Source organism: Aotus nancymaae, unplaced genomic scaffold (assembly GCF_030222135.1).
Source record: "Aotus nancymaae isolate 86718 unplaced genomic scaffold, 86718_ANA_hifiasm-v0.15.2.pri h1tg000020l, whole genome shotgun sequence".
Classification (NCBI taxonomy): domain Eukaryota; kingdom Metazoa; phylum Chordata; class Mammalia; order Primates; family Aotidae; genus Aotus; species Aotus nancymaae.
In genome coordinates, this window is record NW_026988432.1 from 56,611,044 (window position 1) to 56,630,118 (window position 19,075).

The 19,075-nt window shown below is 42.2% G+C and overlaps 1 protein-coding gene and 1 non-coding gene across 2 annotated transcripts in view; one reads left to right on the plus strand and one right to left on the minus strand.

The window, feature by feature from the left end:
* The window catches only part of YES1 (YES proto-oncogene 1, Src family tyrosine kinase), a 102,711-nt gene extending 84,295 nt beyond the window's left edge, over window positions 1-18,416 (minus strand). The window contains exon 1 of the mRNA XM_064379360.1: window positions 18,338-18,416. The gene's annotated coding sequence lies outside the window, so the exon portion shown is untranslated. The remainder of the gene's footprint in view (window positions 1-18,337) is intronic.
* LOC135276207 (U6 spliceosomal RNA) lies at window positions 16,956-17,062 on the plus strand. Its single transcript, XR_010343750.1, has one exon. It is a non-coding gene; the product is annotated as a U6 spliceosomal RNA (small nuclear RNA).
* Window positions 18,417-19,075: the final 659 nt, after the last annotated feature.

A 19,075-nucleotide genomic window follows, 5' to 3' on the forward strand; every position in this document is an offset into this window, starting at 1 on the left:
TCTTAGCTTCCTCTAAAAGTATAGCCTTGAATGGCTGATGAGTTTGTACCAAGATGTAGGAAACTGCTATTCTACTGACAGGGCAAATCAGAAAATGGTAGTCTTTCTGCAACATGCCCGAAATGTGACTGAATCATTAGGCAATGAAGATCTTCCATCTATTTCTACTAACTCACCTACAAATAAATTATATAATTAGTAGAAATAAAGGCAATATTGTATAGTAGCAATTTGATCCAGCTTTTAAGGCAGAAGACACAGATGAGTAAAAACTATATGTATCTATATCTATATCTATATCTATATCTATGTGTATAGAGAGTACGTGTGTGTGTGTGTGGAGGGAGAGGGAGAGAGAGAGAGAGGGAGAGAGACAGACAGACTGACTGACTATGTAGACTTTACCCAAACCTACAAAAGGGCAACACTTGCTACAGTTTAGTGTAATAACTCATCTTTTGCATGTTTGTTTGTTTATTTATTTATTTATTTTTTTAAGACAGGATTTCACCATGTTGGCCAGGCTGGTCTTGAACTCCCAACCTCAGGTGATCCACCCACCTCAGCCTCTCAAAGTGCTGGGATTACAGACATGAGCCACCGCACCTGGAGGTTTCTTTCTTCTTTTGATGAATTCAGTTTAGAAAAAAAGAAACCTGATTGGGAAAACAAGCTCTGTTAATCTGGCTGAACATCATATTTTATTAAAAGACGATGAATGTTTTAGACTTAGCATATCATTTTCCATTATAAACTTAAACTTACAAAAAGCATTTGCCACAGTTTTGTTAGTGTAATAACCCATCTTTTTCAGTTAATGAATGTATTTAATATCCGACCTTAATTAATAATTGATGTCTATTATAAGACATCCACGCCACAAAGCTACTTCCATTAAAAAGAAAAGTGTGAGGCGTGGTAGCGCGCACCTTTAGTCCCAGCTACTCGGGAAGCTGAGGTGGAAGAATTGCTAGAACCCAGGAGGTGGAGGTCGCAGTGAGCCGAGATTGCACCACTGCACTCCAGCCTGGAGACAGAGCAAGACTCCGTCTCAAAAAAAAAAAAAGAAAATATGTCGGAAATAGGATCCAAGATGGCCACTTAAGAGGAAGTCGGGATTGCAGCTCCGAGAGAAGGCGCAGAGGGTGAGTGGACGCCGCATTTCCAGACGGACTTTTACTGCCCACAGACCAGGAGATTCACAGCAGGAAAAGCCCCACGGGTCTCCAGCGCCGCTGGTTTGAGCGGAGTGGCCGCTCAGCCTACGCCCTGGAGCGGGGGGCAGTGGCTTCTTGCGCAGAGCGAGAGAGACAGAGTTCCCTCTGAGCCAGAAAGGGGAGCTGAAGCAGGGAGCCAAGCCAGGAGACCCCTGGGCAAGGGAGTGCCACGAATCTCAGAGCCGCTGCTTCGGCTGACGCAGCGGCACACAGGGCAGCGGATTTTAATTGCGTGGAGAAGCTCCCCGCATTCCCAGCGCCGCTGGTTGGCCCGGAGCAGCCGCTCGGCCTGCACGGGGGGCGGGGAGTAGCGGCTCCTTGAACAAAGTGAACGAGACTGTGTCCCCTCTGGGCCAGCAAGGGGAACTGTGGCAAGGAGGCAAGCCAAGAGATTACAGGACAAAGAGGGCCCCTCTAGAAACACGGCTGAACCCGGGACGGTTCAGCTCTGTGGGGGAGGGGCGTCTTCCATCGGGAAACACCCTGCAGTTCCCGGGGAAATTTTCCGTAACCAAGACAACCCGCCACTACAGAGACTCCGTCACTACAGGGGCGGGTCAGCATAGCGGAAGCAGTTCTAACTACACCCACAGGACTGCTGGGAAGCTCACACGGAAGCTGGGCGGAGCCCACAGCAGCTCAGCGAAGCCTCTGCAGGCTGAGTGTGACTAGACTGCCACCTTGTGGGCAGGGAAAACGGTAGCAACACAGCTGAAAAATATAAAGTGCTAAACCCCTGGGCCAGAACACCTGGGGAGAAGAAAAGGGGGTTTATGAGTTCAGCTGCTGCAGACTTAAAATTACCAAAATCAGAAAGACAGCAACTACAAAGTCAATAGGCAGATAAATCCACAAAGATGGGAAGAAACCAGCGCAAAAAGGATGAAAACACCCAAAACCAGAACACCTCTCCCCCTACAAGGCAGCATAACTCCTCACCAGCACGGGAACAAGACTGGACGGAGAATGAGTGTGATGAAATGACAGAATCAGCTTTCAGAAAATGGATAATAAGAAACTTCTGTGAGCTAAAAGAACATGTTCTAACCCAATGCAAAGAAACTAAGAACCTTGAAAAAAGACTTGACGAAATGCTAACGAGAATGGACAACTTAGAGAGGAATATGAATGAATTGATGGAGCTGAAAAACACAACACGAGAACTTCGCGAAGCATGTACAAGTTTCAACAGCAGAATTGACCAAGCAGAAGAAAGGATATCAGAAGTTGAAGATCAACTCAATGAAATAAAACGAGAAGGGAAGATTAGAGAAAACAAGGTAAAAAGGAATGAACAGAGTCAACAAGAAATATGGGACTACGTGAAAAGACCTAATCTACGTGTGATAGGTGTACCTGAATGTGACGAAGAGAATGCATCCAAGCTGGAAAATACTCTTCAGGATATTATCCAGGAAAACTTCCCCAACCTAGCAAGGCAGGCCAAGATTCAAGTCCAAGAAATACAGAGAACACCACAAAGATATTCCTCTAGAAGAGCAACCCCAAGGCACATAATCATCAGATTCACCAGGGTTGAAATGAAGGAGAAAATACTAAGGGCAGCCAGAGAGAAAGGTCGGGTTACCCACAAAGGGAAACCCATCAGACTCACAGCAGATCTCTCAGCAGAAACCCTACAGGCCAGAAGAGAGTGGGGGCCGATATTCAACATCCTTAAAGAAAAGAACTTTCAACCCAGAATTTCATATCCAGCCAAACTAAGCTTCATAAGTGAAGGAAAAATAAAATCCTTTGTGAACAAGCAAGTACTCACAGATTTCATCACCACCAGACCAGCTTTACAAGAGCTCCTGAAGGAGACACTACACATAGAAAAAAACAACCAGCACCAGCCACTCCAAAAACGCACGAAATGGTAAAGAGCAGCAACACAATGAAGAATCTCCATCAACCAATGGGCAAAACAGCCAGCTAGCATCAAAATGACAGGACCAAACTCACACATAACAATATTAACCCTAAATGTAAATGGACTAAATGCCCCAATCAAAAGACATAGACTGGCAAATTGGATAAAAAGCCAAAACCCATCAGTGTGCTGTATCCAGGAAACCCACCTCACATGCAAGGATACACAAAGGCTCAAAATAAAGGGATGGAGGAAGATTTACCAAGCAAATGGAGAGCAAAAAAAAGCAGGAGTTGCAATTCTCATCTCTGATAAAATAGACTTTAAAGCAACAAAGATCAAAAGAGACAAAGAAGGACATTACATAATGGTAAAAGGATCAATGCAACAAGAAGAGCTAACGATCCTAAATATATATGCACCTAATACAGGAGCACCCAGATACATAAGGCAAGTTCTTAAAGACTTACAAAGAGACATAGACTCCCACACATTAATACTGGGAGACTTCAACACACCGTTGTCAATATTAGACAGATCAACGAGACAGAAAATTAATAAGGATATCCAGGACTTGAACTCAGACCTGGAACAAGCAAACCTAATAGATATTTACAGAACTCTCCAGCCCAAATCCAGAGAATATACATTCTTCTCAGCACCACATCACACCTACTCTAAAATTGACCACATAATTGGAAGTAAATCACTCCTCAGCAAATGCAAAAGAACAGAAACCATAACAAACAGTCTCTCAGACCACAGTGCAATCAAGTTAGAACTCAGAATTCAGAAGCCCACCCAGAACCGCACATCCTCATGGAAATTGAACAACTTTCTCCTGAATGTTGACTGGATAAACACTGAAATGAAGGCAGAAATAAAGATGTTCTTCGAAACCAACGAGAATGAAGACACCACATACCAGAATCTCTGGGACACATTTAAAGCAGTCTCTAGAGGAAAATATATAGCAATAAGTGCCCACATGAGAAGAAAGGAGAGAACTAAAATTGACACCCTATCCTCAAAATTGAAAGAGCTAGAGGAGCAAGATCAAAAAAACTCAAAACCTAGCAGAAGACAAGAAATAACTAAGATCAAAGCAGAAATGAAGGAGATAGAGACACGAAAAACCCTACAAAAAATCAATAAATCCAGGAGCTGGTTTTTTGAAAAGATCAACAAAATAGACAGACCACTAGCCAGACTAATAAAAAAGAAAAGAGAGAATAACCAAATAGATGCAATAAAAAATGATAAAGGGGATATCACCACAGATGCCACAGAAATTCAAACCATCATCAGAGATTATTACAAACAACTCTATGCACATAAATTAGAAAACCTGGAAGAAATGGATAAATTCCTGGACAGTAGTCTCCTCCCATGCCTAAACCAGGAAGAAGTCGAAACCCTGAATAGACCAATAACAAGGTCTGAAGTCGAGGCAGCAATTAAGAGCCTACCACCCAAAAAAAGCCCAGGCCCAGATGGTCTCACAGCCGAATTCTACCAGACATACAAAGAGGAACTGGTACCATTCCTACTGAAACTCTTCCAAATAATCCAAAAAGAGGGAATCCTTCCCAAATCATTTTATGAGACCAACATCATCCTAATACCAAAACCCGGCAGAGACTCAACAAGAAAAGAAAACTACAGGCCAATATCCATGATGAACATAGATGCAAAAATCTTCAATAAAATACTGGCAAGCCGATTACAACAGCACATCAAAAAGCTTATCCACCATGATCAAGTAGGATTCATCCCGGGGATGCAAGGCTGGTTCAATATACGCAAGTCTATAAATGTAATTCACCACATAAACAGAACCAAAGACAAAAACCACATGATTATCTCAATTGATGCAGAGAAGGCCTTCGACAAAATTCAACAGCCCTTTATGCTAAAAACCCTCAATAAACTAGGTATCGATGGAACGTATCTCAAAATAATAAAAGCTATTTATGACAAACCGACAGCCAATATCATACTGAACGGGCAAAAACTGGAAGCATTCCCTTTGAAATCCGGCACTAGGCAAGGATGCCCTCTCTCACCACTCCTATTCAATATAGTACTGGAAGTTCTAGCCAGAGCAATCAGGCAAGAAAAAGAAATAAAGGGTATTCAATTAGGAAAGGAGGAAGTCAAATTGTCTCTATTTGCAGACGACATGATTGTATATCTAGAAGACCCTATCACCTCAGCCCAAAATCTCCTGAAACTGATAAGCAACTTCAGCAAAGTATCAGGATACAAAATCAATGTGCAAAAATCACAAGCATTCCTATACACCAATAACAGACTTAAAGAGAGCCAAATCAAGAACGAACTGCCATTCACAATTGCTACAAAGAGAATAAAATACCTAGGAACACAACTAACAAGGAACGTAAAGGACCTCTTCAAGGAGAACTACAAATCACTGCTCAACGAAATAAGAGAGGACACAAACAGATGGAGAAACATTCCATGTTCATGGTTAGGAAGAATTAATATTGTGAAAATGGCCATACTGCCCAAAGTAATTTACAGATTCAACGCTATCCCCATCAAGCTACCAATGACCTTCCTCACAGAACTGGAAAAAATCACCTTAAACTTCAAATGGAACCAAAAGAGAGCCCGCATAGCCAAGTCAATTCTAAGCAAAAAGAACAAAGCAGGAGGCATCACACTACCGGACTTCAAACTCTACTACAAGGCTACAGTAATCAAAACAGCATGGTACTGGTACCAAAACAGAGATATAGACCAATGGAACAGAACAGAGACGACGGAGGCGACACAGCATATCTACAACCACCTGATCTTTGACAAACCTGAAAAAAACAATCAATGGGGAAAGGATTCCATGTTCAATAAGTGGTGTTGGGAAAACTGGCTAGCCATATGCAGAAAGCAGAAACTGGACCCCTTCCTGACACCTTACACTAAAATTGACTCCAGATGGATTAAAGACTTAAACATAAGACGTAACACCATAAAAACACTAGAAGGAAACCTAGGCAAAACCATTCAGGACATAGGCGTAGGCAAGGACTTTATGACCAAAACACCAAAAGCATTGGCAACAAAAGCCAAAATAGACAAATGGGACCTAATCAAACTCCACAGCTTTTGCACGGCAAAAGAAACAGTCAATAGAGTGAATCGGCAACCAACAGAATGGGAAAAAATTTTTGCAGCCTACCCGTCTGACAAAGGGCTGATATCCAGAATTTACAATGAACTAAAAAAGATTTACAAGAAAAAAACAAACAAGCCCATTCAAAAATGGGCGAAGGATATGAACAGATACTTTACAAAAGAAGACATACATGAGGCCAACAAACATATGAAAAAATGCTCATCATCACTGGTCATTAGAGAAATGCAAATCAAAACTACATTGAGATACCATCTCACACCAGTTAGAATGGCGATCATTAAAAAATCTGGAGAAAACAGATGCTGGAGAGGATGTGGAGAAATAGGAACACTTTTACACTGTTGGTGGGAGTGTAAATTAGTTCAACCACTGTGGAAAACAGTGTGGCGATTCCTCAAGGACCTAGAAATAGAAATTCCATTTGACCCAGCAATCCCATTACTGGGCATATATCCAAAGGATTATAAATCGTTCTACTATAAGGACACATGCACACGAATGTTCATTGCAGCACAGTTTACAATAGCAAAGACCTGGAACCAGCCCAAATGCCCATCGATGATAGACTGGACAGGAAAAATGTGGCACATATATACCATGGAATATTATGCAGCCATTAAAAAGGAGGAGTTCACATCCTTCGTAGGGACATGGATGAACCTGGAAAACATCATTCTCAGCAAACTGACACAAGAACACAAAATCAAACACCACATGTTCTCACTCATAGGTGGGTGTTGAACAAGGAGAACACATGGACACAGGGAGGGGAGCACTATACGCGGGGGTCTGTTGGGGGAGGGGGGATAGTGGGGGGGGTGGGGAGTTGGGGAGGGATAGCATGGGGAAAAATGCCAGATATAGGTGAAGGGGAGGGAGGCAGCAAATCATACTGCCAGGTGTGCACCTGTGCAACAACCTTGCATGTTCTTCACATGTACCCCAAAACCTAAAATGCAATAAAAAAAAAAAAAAAAAAAAAAAAAAAAAAAAAAAAAAGAAAAAAAAAAAAAAAAAAAAAAAAAAAAAGAAAAAAAAAAAAAAAAAAAAAAAAAAAAAAAAAAAAGAAAAGTGTAGGCTGGGTGTAGTGGGTCAAGCCTGTCTCTGCTGCTCAGGAGGATTACTTGAACCAAGGAGTTTGAGGCTGTGGTGAGCTATGATCATGCCAATGCACTCCAGCCTGGGCAACAGAGCAAGATCCTATCTCTTAAAAAAGAAAGAAAAGAAAATAATTAAAAAGTGTTAAGTAACTGAACATTCTTTGGCAACAATTCAAATGCACCATTTAATGAAGAAGAAAAAGACAACAAATCTCCCTTTCCATCATTGCTCCTTATTCCTAAGAAAGTTATGGCCTAGGGAATAGGCTTTTAGTCAGTCCTAGATTTAAATCCCAGTTCTGCTAGTTGTGACCTTAGCAAATTATATATACTTTTTGATCCTCAGTTTCTTAATCTGTAATAAATACCTACCTCAAGGGGCCCACCATGGTGGCTCACACCTGTAATTCTAGCACTTAGGGAGGTCGAGTCAAGTAGATCAATTGAGCTCAGCAGTTCAAGACGGCCTATGCCACACAGTGAAAACTCTATTCTAAAAAACTAAAAATAAAAAACAGGCCAGGCATGGTGGCTCATGCCTGTAATCCCAGCACTTTGGGAGGCCAAGGTGGGAGGATCCCTTGAGCCTAGAGGTTCAAGACCAGTCTGAGCAATGTGGTGAGACCCCATTTTAAAATTAAAAAAAAAAAAAAAATAGCTTGGTGTGGTGGCTCACAACTGTGGTCCCAGCAGCTACTCAGAGACTAAAGTGGGAGGAACATGTGAGCTTGGGAGGCAGAAATTGCAGTGACCCGAGGTTTTGCCACTGCACTCCAGCCTGGGTGGCAGAGTGAGACTGTCTCAAAAACAAAAAATAAATACCATCTCATTCTTAATTTTTCTGTGTATTTTGGAAACACATTTCAAAGATTCAAGTCATATGTGATAATGCATATAAAAGTGTGGCACAGCACCTATCATAGGACAGGCTTTCTTCTTTCTCTACCCAATGCCTAAGAGGAGTGAATGGGTGGGAAATAAAAAGGGTCAGAGAAGGTAAAGTTACAAACTCCATATTATAACACTTCTCATTTTCCCAAGCCTCTTTCTACTATTTTTGTTTATTACTTCCAATCTTTTGAAGTTTTTCTATACTTCATATCATCCTATAGGGTTAGAGTATGAGGCAGGTTTCACAGTGTCTAGCAAGCAGGTGGGGAAACCAAGGGAAATTTCTGTACTTAAATTAAGCTTAATAGTAATGCCTCAATGGGATAATCTGAGTATCCTAATAGGAAACTTGAAACAGTGATTTTTAAATACTGAGGAGCTGGGAAGGTGGGAAAGGAGGGTGACTAGCAAGGCTACAGGTTCATCCACCTCATAATCAGAGCATTTGTAGAACAAGTTTTTATTTGTTCAAAGAGCTCAGCAGTCAACAAAAACAAGGCAAAAACTGAGAACCAACCAAAAAATATTTTGCCACCAAAATATTATTTTACCTGTTTGTGAGGTTTTATAAGACTCCAATGCGCTGCCTAGAAATCAGGCCAAAAGGCTTATGTTACTGAAAAAACTTCCTGGAAAAAGATTCTAATTTTCAAAAAATCAACTTACAAACTTTCAGAACACTATGATTTTAGTTTGTTTTAGAAAATCTATTATACAAACCTTAAAAAGCTAACCATTTTCCAATGCCAAGCTTGTCTTGTTCTAAATATTAACTGTATGCATTAAAGACAAATATCCAGAACAAGTTGTAAACATTTTTGTCAATTAAAAAAGTAAACGTAAATTTTGATGATAGTGGCTATTTTGCTGATATAATGTTGCAAAGCTTTCAAACAGCCACAATTACTTGTTAACTGACATCATAACTATCTACTTCAATGCAATTAAGTCATTTTTCTAATTTTACTATGAAAAAATCTGAAATGCTTTTTCAAAGCCTTGCTTTCAAATGTGTCTATTAAAGCTTGTATGTAAGTATTGTGGAGCCTGTGCATCTGAGCCACAAACACCTGTAATGAACTAATATCTAGAAAAACATTAAATCCAATCTTCCTGCCTAGAGAAGTCAATCAATTTACAGGAGGTTAAATCTATTCAGTGCAAAAGAATTTATTACAGTTTCAGAGGTATCACACAATGCCATCAAAAACCAAAAGTATTATATAATGTATTATCACACAAAAAAGATCTACTGGCTGGGCACTATGGCTCACACCTGTAATCACAGCACTTTGGGAGGCCAAGGCGGGAGGATCACCTGAGATCTGGAGTTCAGACCAGCCTGTCCAACATGGTGAAACCCCGCCTCTACTAAAAATACAAAAATTAGCTGGACATGTTGGCAGGTGCCTGTAATCCCAGCTACTTGGAAGGCTGAGGCAGAAGAATTGCTTGAACCCGGGAGGTGGAGGTTGCAGTGTGCAGTGAGCCGAGAACACACCTTTGCACTCCAACCTGGGTGACAGAGCAAGACTCCATCTCAAAAAAAAAAAAAAGAAAAAAAGGAAAAAAAGATCTATCTACCAACCTACAAAATTTGTAACAGGCTCATAATCATAGCCAGCTGTGAATTCTTAGAAGGCAGCAGTAATGCCTTAGTCATTTTTGTAACATCAAAACTAGCATAGATCAGGTGCAATGGCTCATGCCTCTAATCCCAACACTTTGGGAGGCTGAGGCGGGCAATCACCTGAGGTCAGGTGTTCGAGACCAACCTGGCTAACATGGTGAAACCCTATCTCTATTAAAAATATGAAAATTATCTGGGCATGGTGGTACACCCCTGTAATCTCAGCTACTCAGGAGGCTAAGGCAGGGAAAATTGCTTGAACCTGGGAGGTGGAGGTTGCACTGAGCCGAGATCACACCACTGTACTCCAGCCTGGGCAAGAGTGAGACTGTGTCTGCCTGTCCCCGCCCCCACCCCCCCCAAAAAAAAGGATGGGTGAGGGGGCTCATGCCTGTAATTCTAGCACTTTGGGAGACTGAGGCGGGCCAATCATCTGAGGTCAGGAGTTGGAGACCAGCCCAGCCAACATGGTGAAAATTCATCTCTACTAAAAACACAAAAATTAGCCAGGCATGGTGGCACATGCCTGTAATCCCAGCTACTTGGGAGGCTGAGGCTGGAGAATGACTTGAACTCAGCAAGCAGAGGTTGTAGTGAGCCGAGATCGAGCCACTGCACTCCAGCCTGGGTGACAGAATGAGACTCCAAGTAAAAAAAAAAAAAAAAAAACCCCAAATTACCATAGTATTTGTCACACCACAGGTTTAATAAATGTTTTCTTAATTAGTATAACTGCATTTGCTTGAGAAAGTCCTGTGCCAAGTCCATGGGTCAGTTTTTTACTATAATCATTAATTACAGCTAATTTGATTCCAAATTTTAGACTCAAACATTTCCTTAAACTTTTATCAATACAGTCACTCATCACTTTACATATATTTTGAGAAATGCCTCATTAGGCAATTTTGACATTTTGTGAACACTCTAGAGTGTACTTATAAAAACCTACGTAGTACAGCTGACTATAACCTCAGCTAAATAGTATGGCCTATTTCTCTCAGGCTACAAATCTGTACAGCATGCAACTGTACTGAATACTGCAGGCAACTGCAACACAGTAAGTATTTGCATATTTAAACATTACTAAATGTAGAACGGATGTAGTAATTACACGGTATAAAAAAATAGTACATCTGTATAGGGCAGCTCTACTATAATCTTATAGGATCACCATTACTGACTGTAACTTCCTTAGGCAGAGCATGACTATATTATAACAACATCAACTGTGGCAGAGCACACATTTATATAAAGCTGAGAAACTATTAGAAACCATCAGGCCCAACTACCTTTTGTTTCAAATTGCAAAACTGAGGCCTAGGGAGTTTACAGAATTGACCAAGGCTACACAGCTCTTCACTGTCAGAAATGAAACTAAAATCTAGATAGTGCTCTACCTTCTAGTCCTTTCCTTATAATACCACATTGCCTTTTGTGCTCCTTCCAGATGTCCGACTGCTATTTTTTTTAAAGTGTCCTTATCTGTAAAATACTAATCACATCAGAACAAAAGTTAGAAATCAATACATTTGCCAGGAAATAATTTGAAGTATTAACTTTTACACAACCACCAACTTTCTCCACCTCACCCCAATTTCCACTTAATGCTAAGAAACTCAGTTATATTTAAAAAAGTGAAATCCTCTTAAGTCAGTTGAAGAAAACCTAGAATCCATATTTTTCTGGAAACAGAGGCTGAAAAGAAGACAATCTTGAAGTTTCAGTGGTCAGTTCTTTTTCTCCCAGCATTTCCCGTCCTGTCCTCACTACCAATAACCCAGCAAAAATATACCTATGAATTATGCATTCCTTCACACACATTACAGCAAGAATATCAGGACTTCCTTATCTTTTTGTCCTGGGTGGATATGAACAAGTCATAATTGTAATACTGATTGTCACTACTAATGTGATATGACACCAAATGCATTTTTAAAAAATCTAGGATTTTTCTTTAGCATAACTTGGACTTTCTTCATTCACTAAAATAGTACAAAGTATTTAAAATAAACCTTACTAGAGACTAGTTTAACTTCAACTACAACAAATTTTTCAGTTCACATTAGAAATATGAAAATGGGCCGGGCGCGGTGGCTCAAGCCTGTAATCCCAGCACTTTGGGAGGCCGAGGCGGGTGGATCACGAGGTCAAGAGATCGAGACCATCTGGTCAACATGGTGAAACCCCGTCTCTACTAATACAAAAAATTAGCTGGGCACGGTGGCGCGAGTCTGTAATCCCAGCTACTCAGGAGGCTGAGGCAGGAGAATTGCCTGAACCCAGGAGGCGGAGGTTGTGGTGAGCCGAGATCGCGCCATTGCACTCCAGCCTGGGTATCAAGAGCGAAACTCCGTCTCAAAAAAAAAAAAAAAAAGAAATATGAAAATGACCTTTAAATTCACATTTGCAAGATTAAGCTCTTTTGTAAAATCACCTTCTAGAACAAAACCTTGAGAGCAAAAATCTGAAGAATTAACTTCAAGCTATGAAAACTCATTAAGGTAGTTTTATAACATTTTAGTAGATGTGTACTTTAAAGATTTGTTGTGTTTGCAAAAAGTCATAAAGTCATATAAATCTACCCAGAACTACATCCCTACATACAATTCAGAATTTAGTATTTATTATATTGGGGCTGTTCTCAAAGATAGCTATAAAACAGCTCCTTGACACAGTGAATACTAGGTCAAGAATAACAGACAAGCCTGGAAAGAATGAATTACAATGCAAGGAGAGGTGTGTTTTGACGTAAGTGTTTTGTGGGAGCACAAAGAGGTCATAACACCAATGTCTTGCTAAGTATAAGCCATAATGATGTGTACTTCCTAATGTTCAAATGTATGGTCTTCCTGCACCTCATCCTTCCTTCTGGTTATACAAGTTTGAGCACTACTTTTCTCAATACTCTCTAATTTCCATCCCAAATTTGCCAAACCCCGAACTACCAAATTCCAAAGACAAGATTAATCAAAGGAATTGTCTCCAGATGTTCAGGAGACAGTAGTGGTAAAAGCAAGAACAAGATGCTGCTGTGGCTGAGTGTGGTGGTCTGTAATCCCAGCATTTTGGGAGGCCCAGGCAGGTGGATCGCTCGAGCCTAGGAGTTTGAGACCAGCCTGGACAACATGGAGAGACTCTATCGCTACAAAAAATTTAAAAATTGGCCAGGCATGGTGGTGCATACCCGTGGTCCCAGCTACTCAGGAGGCTAAGGTGAGAGGATCCCTTGGGCCCCAGAGGTCAAGGCTGCAGTGAGCCGTCACTGAGCCACTGCACTCCAGTCTGGGCAACAAAGCAAGACCATGTCTCAAAAACAAAACAAACAAAAAAATAAAAAAGACTTGACTGCTGCTATTTACTGGGCATATTTATAAACCAAACAACATTTTAGAAGCAGCAAAATTTGCCTTTGGCATCTTCCAGTCTGGGAATTGCCATATATAGCTGATAATGTATCTGCAACTGTTGATGTCCATCTTCTCAAACACCAGGGATAAAGAAAGAACAAAAGGAGGCCGGGCGCGGTGGCTCATGCCTGTAATCCTAGCACTTTGGGAGGCCAAGGTGGGTGGATCACCTGAGGTCAGGGGTTCAAGACCAGCCTGGCCATCACGGTGAAACCCCACTTAAAAGAAAAGAAAAGAAAAGGAAAAAAAAAAAGAAAGACCAAAAGGAAAAGAATGCAGCGTTCCTACCAGCAAAATTCAGGCAGCCACAGGGGATGTGCAATGTATAGCTAGTCCTAGAAGTCATCCCTCTTGAAGGCCTTCCACTTTCTAGGAGAAAGTAGTGCAAAGAACCTACATGCCAGCAATTCTACCCACCTCCCCCAAACAACAGTAAAAGCAGCAATTCTAAGAATCACAGCTTAAAGTGAAATTAAGATGCTTGAAGGAACCTGCAGTCTCACAGCTTACTATACATTTGAACAAAAGAAACTGAAAGGCACTGCTACCCTAGATTGGGGGGTGGGAGGGGGGAGTTGAGGCAGCACAGAGGCTTGTAACTCAGTCCATTAGCACCTCAACTGCACATTAGTCTATACTCTAAAATTACAGGATTCTCTGTCTTTCCTGGAGTGGGCTTTCATTCTGAAAGGTAAACCCAATCCAGATCGGGATATATTGCCATCACATCTGCTAGTTCCAAGACAACAGTAGTGCTGCTGCAGCCAACGATTCCTTGGCATAGACACGTGAAAATGATATTGGCGGCAGCACCCGCTCTTCTCCTTCACCCTCTGCTGTTACTATAGCTCCTTTTGCTAAATCTGCCTCTGAGTTTAGACAGGAGCTGGATGGTTAGTAATCACCCAGCAGCTGCAGCTGAGCAATACTCAGCCTAATTGTGGCACTGGAGCAGCTGAGAAGAAGAAAAAAGATAATACATACCCTACCTAATAGCCATACACGCGCTACCAATAAGACAAGAAGACACTTTAACAGGAACAGATTATTTCCTTTAAAGAAAAGCAGTTGTACCTCGCTATTGGACTTATATTTATATTGTAAACCTGTTTAAATGTGAACTGAAGGTGACCCAAGTCATGTAGGTTCTAAACAATGGAAGATCTTACTAAAACTTCCTGTAAATATTCACACAGCAAAGCCTGCACCACAAACATCACCTTTATAACACGACAGAAAGTTCCTGTGATATAAGAATTTGGCACAGATGTGATCGCTTCTTCAACTCTGCAACAATGCAAAGGCACAACATCAACAACTAAAATAGCAAGCCATTACATAAAGCAAATAAAATAGCATGACCCAATGATTCTCTGCATTTCTGAAGCTCCAACACCATATTGTAATTTGCTTTCTTTTGAACCAAAACATATTCATCCTTCTGTAAATCTTCATAAACTTTAAACAAAAATTTATTTTACGCTGAAATTTTATGGCATTCTTAAGAATATAAAAACTAAGGCCGAAATTACTGATCTAAAGAATTACTGTTCTAGAAAACTGAAAATAGTTTTGAGTTTTGTCATGTAATTTTCAGAAAAACAGAGTATTTGATAACAAAACAGTATCCATTAGTTCAATAAACATTTTGATTACCTTCTACTGGTTATTTACAAAATACAAGCCAAAGCAGATTTTAATTTTGTAAAACCTGTATCTGTCAAAATATTAACTTATTTAAAAAAAGCGAGTAGAAATTTAGAAAATTTTTCCAAAAATTCTCTAATTATTGTACATTTGGGAGTATGTGACATTTTGTTTCTGTTTTTTATTTTGTTATACTTGTCGAGACAGAGTCTCACTCTGTTGCCCAGGCTGCAGCACAGTGGCACTACTATCTCAGCTCACTGCAACCTCTGTCTCCCAGGTTTGAGCCATTCTTGTGCCTCAGCCTCCCAGGTAGTCGGGATTACAAGTGTGCACCACCACACCCAGAAAGTTTTTGTACTTTCGTGTTTTTGTTTTGAGACAGAGCGTTGCTCTGTCACCCAGGCTGGAGTACACACTGCAACCTCCTCCGCCTCCTGGGTTCAAGCAATTCTCCCACTTCAGCCTCCTGAGTAGCTGGGAATACAGGTGCCCGCCACCACACCCAGCTAATTTTTGGATTTTTGGTTTTTTGTTTTTTTTTTTTTTTTTGAGATGGAGTCTCACTCTGCAGTCCAGGCTGGAGTGTAGTGGTGCAATCTCGGCTCACTGCAACCTCCGCCTCTTGGGTCTCGGTTCAAGCAATTCTCCTACCTCAGCCTCCCAAGTAGTTGGGATTACAGGCACGAGCCACCATGCCCAGCTAATTTTTGTATTTTTTTAGTAGAGACGGGGTTTCACCATGTTGGCCAGTCTGGTCTTGAACTCCTGACCTCGTGATCCGCCCGCCTCGGCCTTCCAAAGTGCTGGGATTACAGGTGTGAGCCACCATGCCCAGCCCGATGTTTTCAAAGTAGTTATATATACTAGCTGGTATATGACAATTATGATTTAATAAATTTAATCCTATTGGCAGAGGATAGGCTAGGTGATGTTCTAAAGTTGGTCACCAAATATATTCTTAAACCAAGCACCTTATATAGTACATTACACACTTTCTAAAGAAAAATAAAAAGAAAAAAATTTCATGTAAAATATAAACAGAAAAGCACACAAATGTATGGCTTAATGAATTACACTAAGACCAATATCCTTGATAACTCCTACCAGGTTAAAAAAACTTTGTCATCACTTCAGAAGCCAGGTCTCCATCACAATCTCCTCCCTCTTTCCATATCTTCCCTTTCATAGAACCACAGGTATTCTTTGCTTCTATCTTTACGTTCACAGAAATTTCCTTGCAGGTTTTTTTTTCTTTTTTTTTTTTAGTTTTATTACCCAAGTTTGGGTGACACCAGAGCTTAGCATCACTTAAAATTTTTTTTGGAATTAGTCTTTTTTCTTACTATAATGCTAATAGAATAAGTGATGCCTACACTGATTTTGTAAAGAAAAACTACCCATAGTAATGAATTATTTACTGCCTAACATGATGCAAATTTCAAATTTGAATAAGTCTTACACCATGGGTTGGTAGTATTTCACTTATACAGGGTTACTTCTATCCTTTTAGCACATTCATTCTTTTATCATTACATACCGTGGAGGAATTTTACTTGCATAGACATTTTTTCAGCTTGTGAATTTCCTGAAAACACACACACACACACACACACACACACCCCATGTATTAATATTATACTTTGACCATAAGACAAATTCCACCTATCCCAGGAAGACAGGTCAAAGCTGTATTTTCACTTTCAGATGAACAGAAAGGAATCAGTTTTGTGGTTTATGAAGTCAGCAAAACCTAACTGCAAAATTAAAGCTATTATAACATTACGGTGGTTACAGCAGAGTATATATTTTAAGAGCCCTTTTATCTTTTATCCTGGAAACATGGATATAAACTGTTTTGTTTTCAGATCAAAGGCAATTGTCTTTTTCAAATGTAGAGCCCTCTGAATTGTCAACCAGCATTTAAAATCTCCACTGACTTTTAGCTAGTCCAAAAATTAAAATACAATTTAACTTCCTTTTCTTACATGTCAACTGTGGAAGGGGTCTCATATTTATAAGAAACAAACGTGCTCGCTTCGGCAGCACATATACTAAAATTGGAACAATACAGAGAAGATTAGCATGGCCCCTGCGCATGGATGACACGCAAATTTGTGAAGCGTTCCATGTATTTTTTAATTAAAAAAAAAAAAAAGAAACAAAAAAATCATATATAGGACTTGCTAAAGTAAAACTTTCTTAATGTACAATATATTAAAATTGTGATACACACAAGATCCTTGGCTAAGACACTTCTTTATTACCTGTCCATTCAAAATGCTTCCTGTCCACTGTGTGCCAAGCACTGTGATAGTTAAGATACTAGATTTACCACGCACTTTTCCTTAAATGCAGTCACGTGTATAGATTTAGTAATACTTTCCTTAGGCATAAAGACACTATAATCCTATTATATATATGTGAAATCAACTATGTGAAAACACACACCCGTGGAACGTATGTACATAAACGACATGGACATAAAATTGTGCTTCCACCGAAGACTTTTCATTATTTCCTTTAATAATTTATAAATTATTAGACAGTATGTTATTCCACGCCTACATCAATTAATTATGCAGAAAATAATTCAACCAAATCCGAACTGTTAAGTCTTACTAGAAAACAAACACTAAAGAAGTCCCTACATCAGACTTATTTTCAAAGAGCTTCCTAAAACAACTCTGCCCCATGCCCAATAAAGTGAAAGCTGGAAGCAATTAAGAAGAAAAACACACTTTAAAACAAAATTTTCTTTAACACATGTGGACAGGGCACCGAACGCAACGGGAGGCGGTGCGGCGTGATTCTGTAAAAGTGGACGCTGAATGGTAAATTTCCCAACCCCCAATCCAAAACAAAGGAAAACTTTAAACATGTTGCGGTTTTCAATCAAACCAAGTAAAGCCAGAGGCTCACCCACTCGCCCCACACACCCGCTCCTCTCCCCGCACAGCTGCTACCGGCGTTAGCAGACACACGGAACCCCAGCCTTTAGAACCGAAAGGGGCCGCTTCCCTCGCCCCTACTTCGGCCGTGCGGGCAAAAATAAACCTCGCCCCCACGTCGCGGGGCGGTCCACACGACCCCAAAGACAAGGGGTGGGGAGTGTCCCCACGCCCCTGGGACCTCAGGTCGAACTTGGGCGGGACCCGGCAGGACTGAACGGGACAGGGATAGAGTCAGGGGGCGAGCAGGTAGCGCGGGGAAGGAGACGAGCCCGGCGGGCGAGCCGGGGGAGGGGAGAAGTTTCTTCCCAACTTCCCGACTTGGGCCCGCGGGGGCGGGGAACCGCGGCGGCGGCGGCGGGGAACCGCGGCGGCGGCGGCGGCAGCTCCCGGCGCCAGGGCCTAGCGCTGTCCCTGCCGGGGTGGACCCCTCCGCTCGCGGGGCCCCACCGGGTCCTTACCTGTTTTATGGTCGCGCTCTCATGAGTCTCTACTTCTGCAGCTCGGGGTGGCGGGCGGGGGCGGCGGGCGGAGGCGAGGCCCGCGGGCCCTCTCCCTCCTCCACCTCCTCGTCCCGGGGCGTCCGGCGGCAGCAACGACGGCAGAGCCGGCCCGGGACGCGCTACTTCATGAGGAGGGAGTTCCCAGGCTCCCCACCCGCCGGCCTCACTCTCCACCTCCTCCCCTCCCGGCCCCGCCCATTCACTCCTCGCGGGGGCGGGGGCGGGGGCGGGCGCGGGGCGGGGGCTGCGGCTACCTGCGCGCGCCGCCGCAGCCGGCTCACCGGAACTCGGGCCTCCGCGGCCCGGCTCCAGAATACCCAGCTTTCGGGCGCCAACGGCCCCCTCGCGTCCCCTCCAAGGACTCCGGGCCGCTTTGCTGTGGTCAGGTTAGGCGGCCAGTCCGTGTCATTTTTCCCGACCCAACATGGCGGCGGGGTCCGGGACGGATTCCCCGGGCGGCGCAGACTGAGGGGGCGTGAGGAGGAGGAGGCGCTTCCCCGCCGGGAGAGCAGGCCCGCGGCGCCCCTGTCCACCCGGGAACCCACCGACGCTCGGCTGCCACGGGGATTGAATGGGGCGCCCCAATTCCGCCCCTCTGCCTTTCTCTTTTCCTTGGGCCGGCTCTGCGTAGTACCCAGGGCTTTGGGGCTTGTTTTTGTGGGGAAGGACGAGGTTGAGTTTATTTGGTTGACTGTT